The 13634-nt window shown below is 38.6% G+C and overlaps 1 pseudogene; it reads right to left on the bottom strand.

Moving 5' to 3' along the window:
• Positions 1-11970: 11970 nt before the first annotated feature.
• Positions 11971-12053, bottom strand: LOC129075307 (uncharacterized; annotated as a pseudogene).
• Positions 12054-13634: the final 1581 nt, after the last annotated feature.

Below are 13634 nucleotides of genomic sequence, written 5' to 3'. Positions count from 1 at the left end.
TGAAAAAAAGAGAGATACATGAGATCAGTAACCTTGGAAATATATTACCAACCTATTATTTCTGCAGGGTTTAAAGGTTTAAAGTTTGTTCCAAGAAGGAGAAAGCCTAGAAATCTGTTTTTTCCCCCCTTTGTGAGGGGGGAAGGGAGTGTCCCTTTCTCTTAAGAAATTATTTCTTCCTTTCAAAAAGGCAGTTAAGCAGAGGGGTAGCACGCATGGTCTGTGATGGTGGTAGAAAGTTAAACACTTAAAAAAAAAATCAGTTCTTACCAACCATTGCAGTTGTATTTCTGTCCTGTCTTTCTCTTTCTTGACAATGCAGACTTGGTAATTGTGTCTGTTCATTGGGGTGGAAATTAACAAAAATCTCCTTTTGACCTCTTTTTATTCTGGTTTACATAAGCCTTCAAAGCAGATTAAAAAATGATTTCTCCTATTGTTCCAGCCTATATCACCAGCATTCTTCAGAGGGCGGTGGGGACAAAATGTCAACCAGTAATAAAGTTTTATTCTGCCCTGCCTCATCCATTGCATCCACGTCTCCCTAGAAGGACTCAAAAAGGGGAGGTCTGGCCAAATGCCATCTCCATTTCATCTCCCTTCATTATTTCTCAAAGAGCAAACTAGATAACATTTTAACTCCTGGTAAGAAAACTAATTTATACAGATTCAGTACAGAATGCAAATGACCCAAGACCAACAAATGAGGAGAACGTTTCTGAAGGCATTTTTGAAATCCAGTTTTGAAAGTCCTTTTCTTCGGTATCTCTTCCTGTCACACATTTATTTGTTAACATTCATTGTATGTGCCAGGCACCATTCTATGGGGCGTGGAGATAGTCGTGGGCAAGAAAGGTCTGTTCTTTACCTTGCTTTTTAGAGGAGGTTGAAAAATAAAATAAAAAAAAATAATGATATGTTCTTCAATGAAATTGTAGCATGTTTTATCGATAAGAAAGTTCTGTCAATCTAATCTTCCTACCCCCCATCTCTTTTGCCCCTATGACAGTTATTCTCATGAAGTGGTGATATGTGAGCAAAGATCTGAATACAAGGGCCACCCTTGTGATGAACATACACAGAGGGCAGAGCATGAGCAGAAACCTAGGTGGGATTAAGTTTGGCATGCTCAGAAAACTGGAGAAAAGGCCAGTGTACCTAGAATACAGTGAGTTAGAGAGTGAATCCAAGTGCAAGAGGAGAGACAAAGGCCAGAACATCTAGGGTGTTCATTGATCTTTTTACTCTAAATATCTAAAGAATAAAATTCAATCATATTGTGACCAACCATCAAATATATATATATTTAGCATTTCCAGCTACTTAAGAAAAGCCCTGGCTGGTGTGGCTCAGTGGATTGAGCACCGGCCTGCGAACCAAAGGGTTACCAGTTCAATTCCCAGTCAGGGCCCATACCTGGGTTGGGAGCCAGGTGCCCAGTAGAGGGCGTGCAAGAGGCAACCATACATTGCTGTTTCTCTCCCTTTCTTTCTCCCTCTCTCCCCTCTGTCTAAAAATAAATAAATACAATCTTAAAAAAAAAAAAAAAAACAACTATAATCAATTAGTGTTCGGTATGAAACTCAAATGGTTTGCCTCAGTTGGTACAAACTCTGAGGTGTCATTTACATCCTGGAATTGCCCTGAAAGACCAGGCTAATGCTATCCTGAAATAATATGTTCTTTTGGCTTTTTTCCCCTTTGTGTTACTCTTGGCTAGTTTCTCCTGGTGGGGATTCTTAGAAAATCAGGCAAATAGGGAATTTTTTGTAGTCTGATAGTATTTGTCAGGATGGAAGGGGTTATAGGGATTTAACAATCCCCAAATCTTAATGGCACAATATATGAGGTTTATTTCTTCTTGATGTCATTTGCTTCATAGGCCAATGTGGTGGTGGGAGGGCTGTTATTTCTTCTTTTCTATCTATATGACACTCTGGGACCTAGTCTGCTTCTTAAGTCAGAGGCCCAACCAGAAACAGATGACATGTTTGAATTAGTATAATTCAAGGAAAGTTTAGAAAGGGGCAGTTCACTAAGGTGCTGGCCGAGAGTAAGAGGACCACCAGAGACACTACTGGCAGAGATCCTCTGTGCAACCTGGAATATGAAGCTTTTTTAATTGCCAGAGCTGGGAAGAAACACAAAAAAAATCAAGCATAGGCTTTATAATTCTTCAGCCAGAAAATAGTGTATATCAAATTTGCTCACACTTTATTGGCCAGAGCTTGTCATAAGGACTCACCTGACAGTTAACGGAATGAGAACAGGCCTTTCCACACCTGTGGTCTTACTCCCTCCAAATGCAGCTCATATTGGCATACCTAGGATGCAAAAACACATACATTCCCTTCCAGCGAGTTGGTACTTATTTCAAAAGTTGTGCATTTTTCAAACACACTTCACTTTTTGAACTTTATTGGTCTTAATATTTAGGTACCTTCAGCTGTCAAGTTGTCATATCTCTATTTTTGACCAGTATAATTTAAAAATTTTTGATTGGAGTCATAAGTAAGCATGGAAGATAGGATTTTGAGTAACATTCATAATTAAACATTTTAAATTAAAGGATTTCATAAAGTAACTTTTTTTTTTACATGACCAAAGTGACAGCTTGTTGACAGATGACTATTACTTGCCCTTCAATCTGGGAAAGTGAGTTTTTAAAGGAAAATAACACATCAATTATGCCATGTTTAATTATATGCATTCAATATTTGATGTTTTATTTTTTAATATATTGGGCCCAAAAATATGAGCCATGTATTTCATCTTTTCCTCCTCCCCTTCCTTCTTCTTTTTTGAAATAAAGATAATAAATATATCTGTCAGGACAGGTTAAATTATGCTGCAGAACCAAACAACACTAAAAATTTCAGTGGATTAAAATGACAAAGATTTAGCTCTTGTTCATGATACATGATGGATTCAGCTCTTCATCATCCTCCTTCAGAGACGCTGTGTGAGGGAGGCTCAGGGTCTGGCTGTGCTCACATGATTAAACATTAAACATTAACTCCTGAGGTTTCCACCTAGAAGTCACACACACCATTTCCACTCATGTTCCATTGGCCACTTTCGGTCACATGGCCACATTAACCTCAAGAGATAGGGACATGCAATTCTATTATTTGGAAGGAAATCCAGGAGCATTTAGTAAAACATCTGAAAGACTGCCCCACTAAGGAATGAAATGAAATGTATCTGAATATACTGAGAAATATATGTCATTTCAGACACCTGCAAAATGTAAGTGCTGACATTCCTATTTACAATTTGTTTATCTCATGAGTTGAGTATAAATAATACCACAGAAAATATTTCACATTGTTTAAATATCTTGGGGCTACATTTATTTATGTCGATAATTTTGTCCCCAAACTAGATAGCCCTAAACATTAAGTGGAAGTGAAGGACATGTTACTTTAGCAGATTTTATAACTATGAAAGGAAATCATTCATCCACTGAGACAAAAACAACCTCTGTAATGATATGGAAATTAAGGAAAAAAGAGCAATTACCCTAAGAATCCTGAAACACCAATGCAAAAGAACCTGTGTACCCCAGTGTTCATAGCGGCCTTATTACAAGAGCCAAGTGCTGGAAACAGCATAAGTGCCCAGTAAATGAGTGGATCAAAAAACTGTGGTCCATTTACACAGTGGAATGGTACATCCTCCATTCCACCTTCAGAGCCCCAGCTTCCTTAAGGTTCACTCTTTTTGTTCCATAGTTCAGTGCACTTGAGAAAGTGCATACTTGTCACGTGTCCACTATTACAGTGTCATATAGAATAGATGTACTGCCATAAACATTACCCTTTTCTTCACCTGTTTGTCCCCAACCTCCAAATCTGGGCCAACAGCTGTTCAAAAAGCAAAAGTTTTGCTTTTGCCAGAATGTTATATAAATGAGGTCATACAGTGTGCGACATTTTCAGGCTGACTTCTTTCAATTAGCACTATGCAGTTAAAATCCCTCCGTGTCCTGTGTGACTTGATAGCACACTGCTTTCATTGTTGCAAGGTAGTCCATTGTACATAGGTGTTCCTACCAGTTTATGGCTCTAGCAGCGTCTGCTCCAGGTTAACAATTGCAGCTGTCTTTCTAGATGCATCTCTGTCTCCAGATTTGGGAGTGGCATTTACCTCTGCAACCTCAGGTTTCTGATAGGTGCAAAAAAAAAAAAAAAAAAAAAAAAAAAAAAAAGGTCTTTGATTGCGAGTTGGTCCAGCATTTTCTTGTTGTAGGAATGTGAGCAGAGACTTCCAAAATCTTTACATGTTGGAAACAGTGTGGTGGCCAGAGGGAGGTGGTGACAGAGGCTGGGTGGAGGGGGTGGGGACATCTGTAATGGTGTCAGTGATAAAAATAAAGTTTAAAAAAACCTTTATGTGTTGGAACTGAAACTCCGCATTTATTTTTAGCTATTGGAGCCACATATGGAAAATTAAGCAAGCAATATTATTAGCTGAGGTGATGCTAGGAACTTTTGAGGTATAAATGTTTCTAGATAGCGCATGTGTTTGGATTATAACCAAGGCTCTGATTTCTAGTTATTCATAAGCATACTATAAAAGCATATATTTTTAATGAATTAGAATACATTATGAAATAAGAAAAAAATCAGAATGAATTCTATAATATGTACTGATTTCCAAATTTCTCCTTCTATTCTCCCTCAATCAAACAGGTTATATGTATGTAATTTTCATTAGTAGAAGCTTTAGCCAATTTATATTTGTATCTACCTTGCAAATTGGCTCAAGGCCTTGACTATTGATGCATTAGCATATCATTAAATTTGATATTCTATTAATCATTCTGATTATTTCATACCATTTAAAGGATATCCAGAAATAGAACCCTAAATAAAAATAGTGAATACTTTATGGGCACATATTTAGAGTTACTGACTGCCAAGACCATCTTACAGTTGTCCAAGTCCTTTCAAAATGTTGGTGAGCTGTGGTATTGATAACATAAAATGCAGCTTTATGTGATTTTTTTTTTTGTTCTGTGCCACCAATTGTTTGCTAACTTGATGTGCTATTATTTGATTCACTTGCTTAATCAAAAAATCCATGGCACCTACCAGAACCTGAAGTTCCCAGGATTCTACAGTGTTTATGTTAACACAGAAATTGCTAACAATTTTTTTACCGAGAAGAGTGGCCGTATGAAAATTTGTTAAAGATTCATTCAACTCCACTTGCATTTATTTCAATTGATTGATTGCACTTATACTAGCAATTTTCACATTTGTTACAAAATTCATAGAAAAGAAAAATAGCTAAGGGTACAAATTAGTTCATATTTGCTCTAGCTACAAACACGAAAGGGAGTGCATTAAAGCTAATCATCCTTCTATTACCTTGTCATCGCCACGTTTTTACGGGTACATGCTGCGAAATGAAAACCAGGAAACTTGGTGCGTGGTGATAACGCAGTGCACGAGCACCAGGCTTGTCTCTGCTGCCGGCTTCAGCCTCCCGTCACTTGGGCTATTCCCATCTCATCTCGTCCCATAGGGCTTGGGCCTTTTACGAGGAATAAGAAAGCCTGGGCTTTGAGAACGGGTGAGTAACGGAACATTGAAAGGTTAATATTGTCAAAGGCTGTATTAGTATTATAAACACCAGGAATTCAACATCCTACCTGTAGAACTACATTAACTACTTCAGGAACTAGATACTTAATTCAAAAACTAAAAATGATGTAGCAACATCTGGTAAAAAAGTATTGGCCGGATCCAATTTAACCAAGTATTTGTGTTAGTATTCAAACTTAATGAAGATGTACTCTTAGGAATACTTCTTGCCAGTGGGTGGGAGATGAGATTTGGAATATGTAACATCAAATAAATAACCAGCAAGCCAGATCTAAAGGGATGTCACACAGCCATGGGCTTTCATCCTGAGTAAAATGGGGTGGTGCTGGAGGATTTTAAACAGGGCAGCTGTGTGCTGTGCTGGCGTAAGTCATGGGACACTTTGGTTGCTGTTTTGAGAGGGCAAGGGATGGGGTCGGAACTGGCAGATCAGCAAGACGCTGTTTCTTTTCAGTGAACTGACAGGGAAGGCGCTTAAAGCGGTGAGGATTGGAACGTGGAGATGCATACACAACAAAGCTTTGCTGCTGGGTTTGGTTGTGGCATCAGATTCAGACTCTGTAAGGACATATCTTCACTTGGGACAGCAAAGCTCAGGCAGGACCATATGTACACCATTAAATCTTCGTGCGTAGCTTTTACAAAACTGGAAAGTCCCTTGAATGAGGCAGGAAGCTCCTCGGTGGCAGGGAGTGAGTCTTTATACCACTACTATTTAGTTCAGTGCAGTGTCCACTGTAGGCAATCAATCCAGGTTTTTTAAAGCACAGAGTTAACAACTGTAGGTTGCTTGTGAATTTTCTACTCTAACTACATTACTACCTGATGGACTATCTCTCTGAACTTACCTTTCTGATTGTTCTTCCCTCTCCAATATCCTGGGAAAGGTCCTCTCTACTTTTGCTGACTATGAGCATAAACAAAGTTACAGGCTGAGCATTACCTCCTGCATTTGGGTCCATGGTTTGGTGGTTTGCATGGAGTCCAGCGAAGTCAATCCCCAGGCCATAAGCTTCAGTCCATAGGAGCGGTTTGGCAGCTCCATACAAAGTTCCAGGCGGGCTGCTTGAGGGCCTGTTTTCTTCATAGCTGCTTCCTTGTTTAAAAAACAAGCGGTTGTTCAAAAAGGACCTTGGAAACTTCCTTGACAGTGGTCTTGGGTAAAAATGGCAGGAGGGATCTCCCTTGTTTCGCTCTCCCAAACTTAGCTTCTCCAACACGCAGACTAAATTTGTTCTTGTGGAACATCTGCTTAAGTTTAATCTCCTGGACTAACAGGTCATTAGTCATTTGTTTATGGACCAAATGATTTAGATCAGTGTAAATAACTCCTTTAATAACATTCTCTCAATTGATTGACTCTTCAACAAAGCAATAACAAGGACAATAATGTAACTTCCCCTAATCCTGTTTATTGTTTGTGGGCCATGCTGAAGGTTTCAGTTGATTCGGATTCCTGGCAGGAAGGCAGAGCATGCAGTCTCCCAACTACAGATAAGCCTAAGTTCTTAAGAATCTTGGTAGACATATTTAAATGTAACCCTCGAAGCTGCAGAATATCTGCATTCTACTAGCAGTTCCTAAAATCTTTATAGTTCTAATCTGCTTTTGAGAATTATAGCTAAACCGTAATATTTATCCACTTCCTGTTGGAACCCAGGATCCTATGCTCTGGCCAACCATCTCAGCTTTACATAAGACTCCCTAATGAGGAGAATTGGGTTCAAGAAGCACATTCTCCAGAAAATTCCGTATCCACTTTTTATGCAAAGATATTGAGAGATTCTCTCATGCTCTTCTTTTTCTTCATTTAATACAATGTATTTATTTTATTTATAGAACCAACATTGATTTGAGTTCTTTTAAAAAACAGATTAATCAGAGTAGCAATAGAGAAGGAAGTTTGTATATTCTAATATTTCTAAGAGAAAAGCTGGCAAACTGGGTCTACTGATTAATAACCCAGTGGATATAGAGATAAAATGTTAATGAAGCATTAAAAGAATAAAGTTAGCATATATACTTTATTGTACCTGTCTGAGACTCCTTTATGACTCCATTTATATGAAGTATCAGAACAGGAGAATGACTTCCTCTTTGAGATATTTTGAGGGAAATCTTGAATTGATAGAAATGTTCTATAGTTTGGTCTGACCGATAGTTATAAGGGTTTACACATTCATCAAGTTTCACCAAACCATATGCTTTTTAAATTTATATTTTTCACATAAAAAATAAGGATAATTATTTTTAAAACTGCAGCAAAGTAATATTCAAATCAAGCCTTTTCTATTCAGATTTGTAACAATTACAGAGAAAAATCCTGGTATTTAAATATTCCATATTTGTATGTTGTTAATTATTGACAAAAGAAAAATGTGACTAAAATGCATTTTATTTATAATAGTATTACTGCTGTTTGTTGACTGGTCAAACTGAAAATCTGTCAAAAACCATAATGTAAGGATTACTAATGGTAGGTGTTTAAGACAGAAGGGATCACTGACATGGTTAAGACATTAATATCCCTTCTTCCAAAAGTCTGTATTTTGGAAGCCCAACTAGTTTCTGAAAATTAAGTACGCACTCTTAGAAGCAGCTAGAGCCAGTGGTTTCTTTGAGTGAAGCAGCGTTCAGAGAAACAGAATACTTGATCAAATAATTTTTTTCAATAAACAATGAAAATGTTTGTTGAGTCCCTACTATGTGACAGGCATTCATGGGACTGGGGATAACTAGTGAGCAAATCAGACACAGTCAGCCTCCTTGTCGGAGTTTAGAGTTCACATAGAGCCTGAGAAATGGAGGCGTGGCTTAGGAGCCAGAAATTGAGAGAGAGGGCCCGTCCTGAAAGGGGAACCTAATGCACATTGTTGCTGTGACAAGAACTTGAACTCATTAGAGAGAGGGTGTGGGTCTCAGTGTTTACTGAACTCCTAATGTCTGTGCTAGGGCCTGGCATGCAAAGCATTCATTGTATAGTTGTCAGATGAATATGCGATTAAATGAGAGAGAGACACAACACTACTTCTAGAATACAAAGGAATAGCCAATTAAGGATATCTCAGTACAAATTATCCTTGAATAAACATCTTTTAAATAAATGACTCATATATCGTGCGGAATTCGATGAAAGTCATCTACTCATTCCAGGTGTGCCTTAAAGTTCAGAAATTCTTTTGAGCAATGACGTCCAAGACCAACTAGAAGTCCTTAGTGTCAAAAATGTGCATGAGCCTCTAAAATTTGCACATACAGGGAAAATGAAGCCTGAGAAGTCTGTTTCCAAGAACGGTAGCATTAGGCCTGTGTTCTCACGGTTTCAGTCCACCCTAGCCAAGGAGGAGCAGCTCTTCGGAGCTTTAACAAATGTTTGGCGCCCTTTGCTTTGGGTACAAAGCACGTCACACCTCTGCTCCCTTTAGAAGAGAAGCTGATTGGATCGTAGCCTGGAAAGCTCCGAAATCCACAGAGGGATATTAATGGTTTCCAAGTCTTTGCTGTGAGAACAAAAAGGAGGAATGGGGCCCTGAAAGAATTTGGTGAGTTAATGAATGATGGTCTCCTTCGTCTTCTGATACTCAGTTGAGCCACACAGATGGGCAGGGCTCCATGGGAAAAATGAATTATGCACGTCAGGCTGATGTCCCATTTCTCACAATCACATTTTCATCACTTCACCTGTTGTCTGTCTTGGGCTGATTAGTTATGTATCTCTTCTCTTATTGGCAGCCCTGGTTCAGAGATAATGTTTAATGGGTTTTCCCTCCCATATGTGAATCTGTTAAAGATTTTTTTGTCTCTTCTTCCTCTCATCAGACAGTTTGTACACTGAATTATTTTGGAGGGAGGATGATGAAGGTTATGATATTAATTGAGAAGCTTATGTGGAATAATTTGTGGGACAGGTATATTTTAAGTGGTAGGCTAGAGGACAGTTTATGGGTGCTAATATTCGTCCTGTGCCTTGGAAGCAATGGTATATTTTTAAGACATTGTTCAAACAAAAACAACAGAGTTGGCAAAAGTTACTATATCAGGGTGAGATCAGTCAGGCATTAGATTAAGTTCTTGCTAAAAGGGTCATTCACTTTTTATTTGGCATCTCTACAACTAAAAATGCTATTTACTCCCTGAAACTCCTTTTGAAACTTTAAGATCAGATAAGCATCAAGGGAAGAAGGATTGTGCTGTGGAAAGACCTTAATCTGGTGCTAAATTCTGATTTTGGATGCTTATTTACTGTGAGGTGTAGGCAAACCACTTTACCTTTCTAAACCTCAATTTCTGAATAATGCTTCCACCTTTAAAGAGTTGATGGGAAGATACAGCAAAACTGTGTGGGTAAAGTCCTTTATGATGCTTGGGGTTGGTTGGAGGAAGAACAGGATCTAAGCAATAAATAAAAGATGGCCGCATCTGAAAGGATGTAGTCAAAAGTGAATTGGAGAAAATAGAAGTCAATCCTTACCATGATCTTTTCTGCAACATTAAGGGAAACAAATGCATCTATAGAACACTTTTTTTAATGACAGAGAACGAGTATAAGTAAACAGGCAAATATTTACAATGATCTTGTCGGAGCACGGGTAGAATTTCACATCCCTACCCACCTAGCTCTCTCCCTCTTCCTATCAGACATTGCAGTCTGACTGGCTAAGCAATCTCCAAGATCCTTTCCATCTGTAGAATTTTTTTGTGAAAATAATAATGTGTTAATATTAAAAAAAGCATGCTTCGGTAATATAGAAATCCCTATATTAGCCAGAGTATGACCAGGAAAACAGAATCCACTAAGAGTACATAAGACACAGTAGAGAAAGTACTGGGAATTTGTTCTATGGGTGATCAAACGGCTAAGAAGCCAAAAGAAGACTCTAGTGCAACCCAGAGATTAGCAAAAGCAAAAGCTTCTGCCACCCTAGGGAGGAAAAAACCAAGTGAAGGACAGGATTTGAATGAAATTTGAATGAACATGTTCAGAAAGGTTGACATTTCCTACTAAGTAACCTTGGATGGAGAAGACTAAGAAGTGGAGCTAGAAATGGCACCCAATTGTAATGCCAGCCGGGCAAAGCATGCAGTGGGGTAGCCAGCTGGTGCATGTGGCTACTTATGATTCTGCGAATTACACATGATGTGGGAGGTGGAAATCAAGCTCTATAATCGCTAGAGCCTATGTGTGTTTGCTTCTTGGTACTACTTTGGGCAAATAGCCCCTGGTGAGAGCATAACTTCATTGACATACTAGTGGTTTCTAAAAGATCCTGTTCCAGAGGTTGGGTGGCCATAACGTGTGGCTTGCCAATGTTCAAAAAGCATGAACTGAAGAAGTTTAGAACCTTACATTGTAGAAGTCTCACATTGTTATTACTTTACAAAAGATATGTAGAAAACCAACCTTCCTTGGTTTGCCCAAGACTTGATTTTTTTTTTTTTCCTTTAGAAGTCCTGTGTCCTGGAACACCCTTAGTCCCAGACAAACCAGGGCAAATGGTTGGCCAATATGATCCCAAATGGCATATTTGGGTCATAACTGTGTAGTCTCATTAGAAGGAAAGATAAGTTTCCTCATTGGTATTTCACTACTCACCCATTTTTATTCTTAATTAAACATATGGGTTTGGAGTCTTGATAGCTTTAAAATTGCATGCCATTTTCTGCCAAATAAAGGCTGATTCTGTTAGTTTCTTTAGGATTTAGTTGCTGTTGTTGTCTTTATTGTCCCAGTGTATTTGGAATACCAATTTAATGTCAAAGGTTCCTGTACTTTTGTTTGACTTCACATGGGTAAAATCCTTCCCAAGACTTCTTTGGTAGATATAACAGGAGTGGAGAGTTTTCAAAATTTAATTTTTTTTATTCAGAAGCTGGTAGTGTTAATGTTGTGGTGATAATATGGTCTTGCAAATAGACCAAATGGTTGAATGTTGAAAAATAAATTTAATTCTTGACTCAACTTGCACCTCTTACTTCTGCTGAATAAGGTTAGTTTCTGTGTGGATAATCAAGTCTATGCTTGTTATACATTGTAATTACTCTGTTCTTTCTTAAAGAGTACTTCCACAAGGGTAATTAATTGTGTGTTTATTAATACATGCTCCCTGATTTACACTCACCTGCACGAAGCCGGGACGGGCCTGTCTGATTTATCGGTGTATTTATAGTGTTTACACAGAGCCTAAAAATATTAAGCACACAGTACATATTGACTGAATGGGTATTTTGATGGAGAATAAATGGATGCATGGATGGATGAATGAATGGCAGGGCCTGACAGTTGATGTACACCTGCACTCTCTACAACATGGATTTAAAAGGACATACTGACTATTTCCCTTCTTTTCCTCTGGCTGGAAGAGGATGTGTAAGTGCTGCCACACCCCATGCATGACAGGACAGATACTACACTTGATCTTAGCCAAAAGGCCGAGAAGCGATGACAGGACAGAAATGAGGTCCGAGAACCTACACCATTTGCCCAGTATTCAAATAAGCTCCCTATGTCATGTGCTCGCTACTTTTGTCCCTCCCTCAAGCGGAGAAGCTTGGAGTGGAGAGGAATCTATGGATCAAGCAATTCAGATCACTTTCTTAAAGATGAGGGAAAGGATGCACCGATGTGTTAATTTTCTTGCTAAAGCTTACATAGTAAAAGCCAGGTCTGCTAGGATCTGCTCCTGGATACCTTATGCTGTCTGCTTAAGTGTGGTTTTATGCCTTTTTAGTGCTTTGGCATTGAGGCGATTTCCTGAATCAATCTCTGGTCGGTCTGACCCAAGTTAACAAAACTAACTAGCCTTTATTCTTTGCTAGGGTCTCTTGCCATCCTAGATTTCTCACTGTCAGCCTCTTCGGGCCTAAGTCAGTCTGATTCTCCATGTCCTGGAGGAAACATCAGGGGACTATCTTGCACACATAGGACACTTCAGAAAAATAATAGCACACGGAGGAAGACTTTCAGAGTGAGCGGCCATCTAGTAACCCTTCCCATAAGGGTCACACCCAGAAGGATTTTTATGTTCACTTTCCAAGTGATCCCATTTGTCCGTACTTCACACAGTTAGAATTCTGGATTTACGCAGAAGCCCCCATTCTTCTCTACTCTTTATAGATTGTGAATTCTGTCCCTGAGTTGAAGGTTAGCCACAGTAATAGAAATGCAGTCAGGTGGAAATTGTCTACAGCAGAACTATTACTGGGCCCATGGCGTGATATCTCTACATACAGTATGCTTGAGGCATAAATGAGAGGAGAAAAAAATGGCCCTGAAATAGCATTTCCCCTCTAACCACGTCCATTCTAACTAAGGAAGAAATTGCTTGATTGGAAAGACACCAGTGGCTTCTATACAATATTCATGTAAATGGAACGCTTCTGATAGCTTCATTTCTGCACATTTTTGACAAATAAAAATCCAAAGAATCAGAACCTGCCATACTCAATTTTATGCTGCTCACTGAAGGACCAGTAAGAGGGAAAGTACATTTCCTTTTCCATGCTTAGGTTACTCCAAAATGGAACAATTAACAAATGTAAGCAGCAAGATTTAGACTCTTTTCTTCCACTATTTTACAACGATGCCAAATGCAAATTGCAGACACTTTTTGAAATACATTGTATTTAAGAACATAATTGGTTTTTATTCTGGGAGCTAATTTGATTGATTATACCAAACAGGTGGCTTATGGCTCCGTAAGAGCTGCTATTAGTTGCTTTGCTAGAGAATATTTTCTAATTATCTTTTAGTAGTTGGGGCAACTGAACGCTGGCACTGCTTATGTCTCGTAGTATGAGAAAATGTTTCGTTGGCTATTTGATAGGGTAAATAAAATAAGGAACTACTGGGAGAAGAGACTCTTTACCTCCCTGAAGGTGCAAGCGTTTTTTTGAGCGGAAAATTACACATTTATAAGAAAAGCTGAGTGCCTCCCAGTGGAGAGAGTTTGGTGTCTCAAATCAGCTGAAGTTAAATGAAATACATATATTAAATAGATAACGCAATACCACAAATAGAATTAA

The sequence above is a fragment of the Pteronotus mesoamericanus genome, unplaced genomic scaffold (assembly GCF_021234165.1).
Source record: "Pteronotus mesoamericanus isolate MK-2021 breed Mesoamerican mustached bat unplaced genomic scaffold, CSHL_Meso_final contig_52, whole genome shotgun sequence".
In the NCBI taxonomy this organism is placed as follows: Eukaryota; Metazoa; Chordata; class Mammalia; order Chiroptera; family Mormoopidae; genus Pteronotus; species Pteronotus mesoamericanus.
This window is presented reverse-complemented; position numbering and strand designations above follow the sequence as displayed.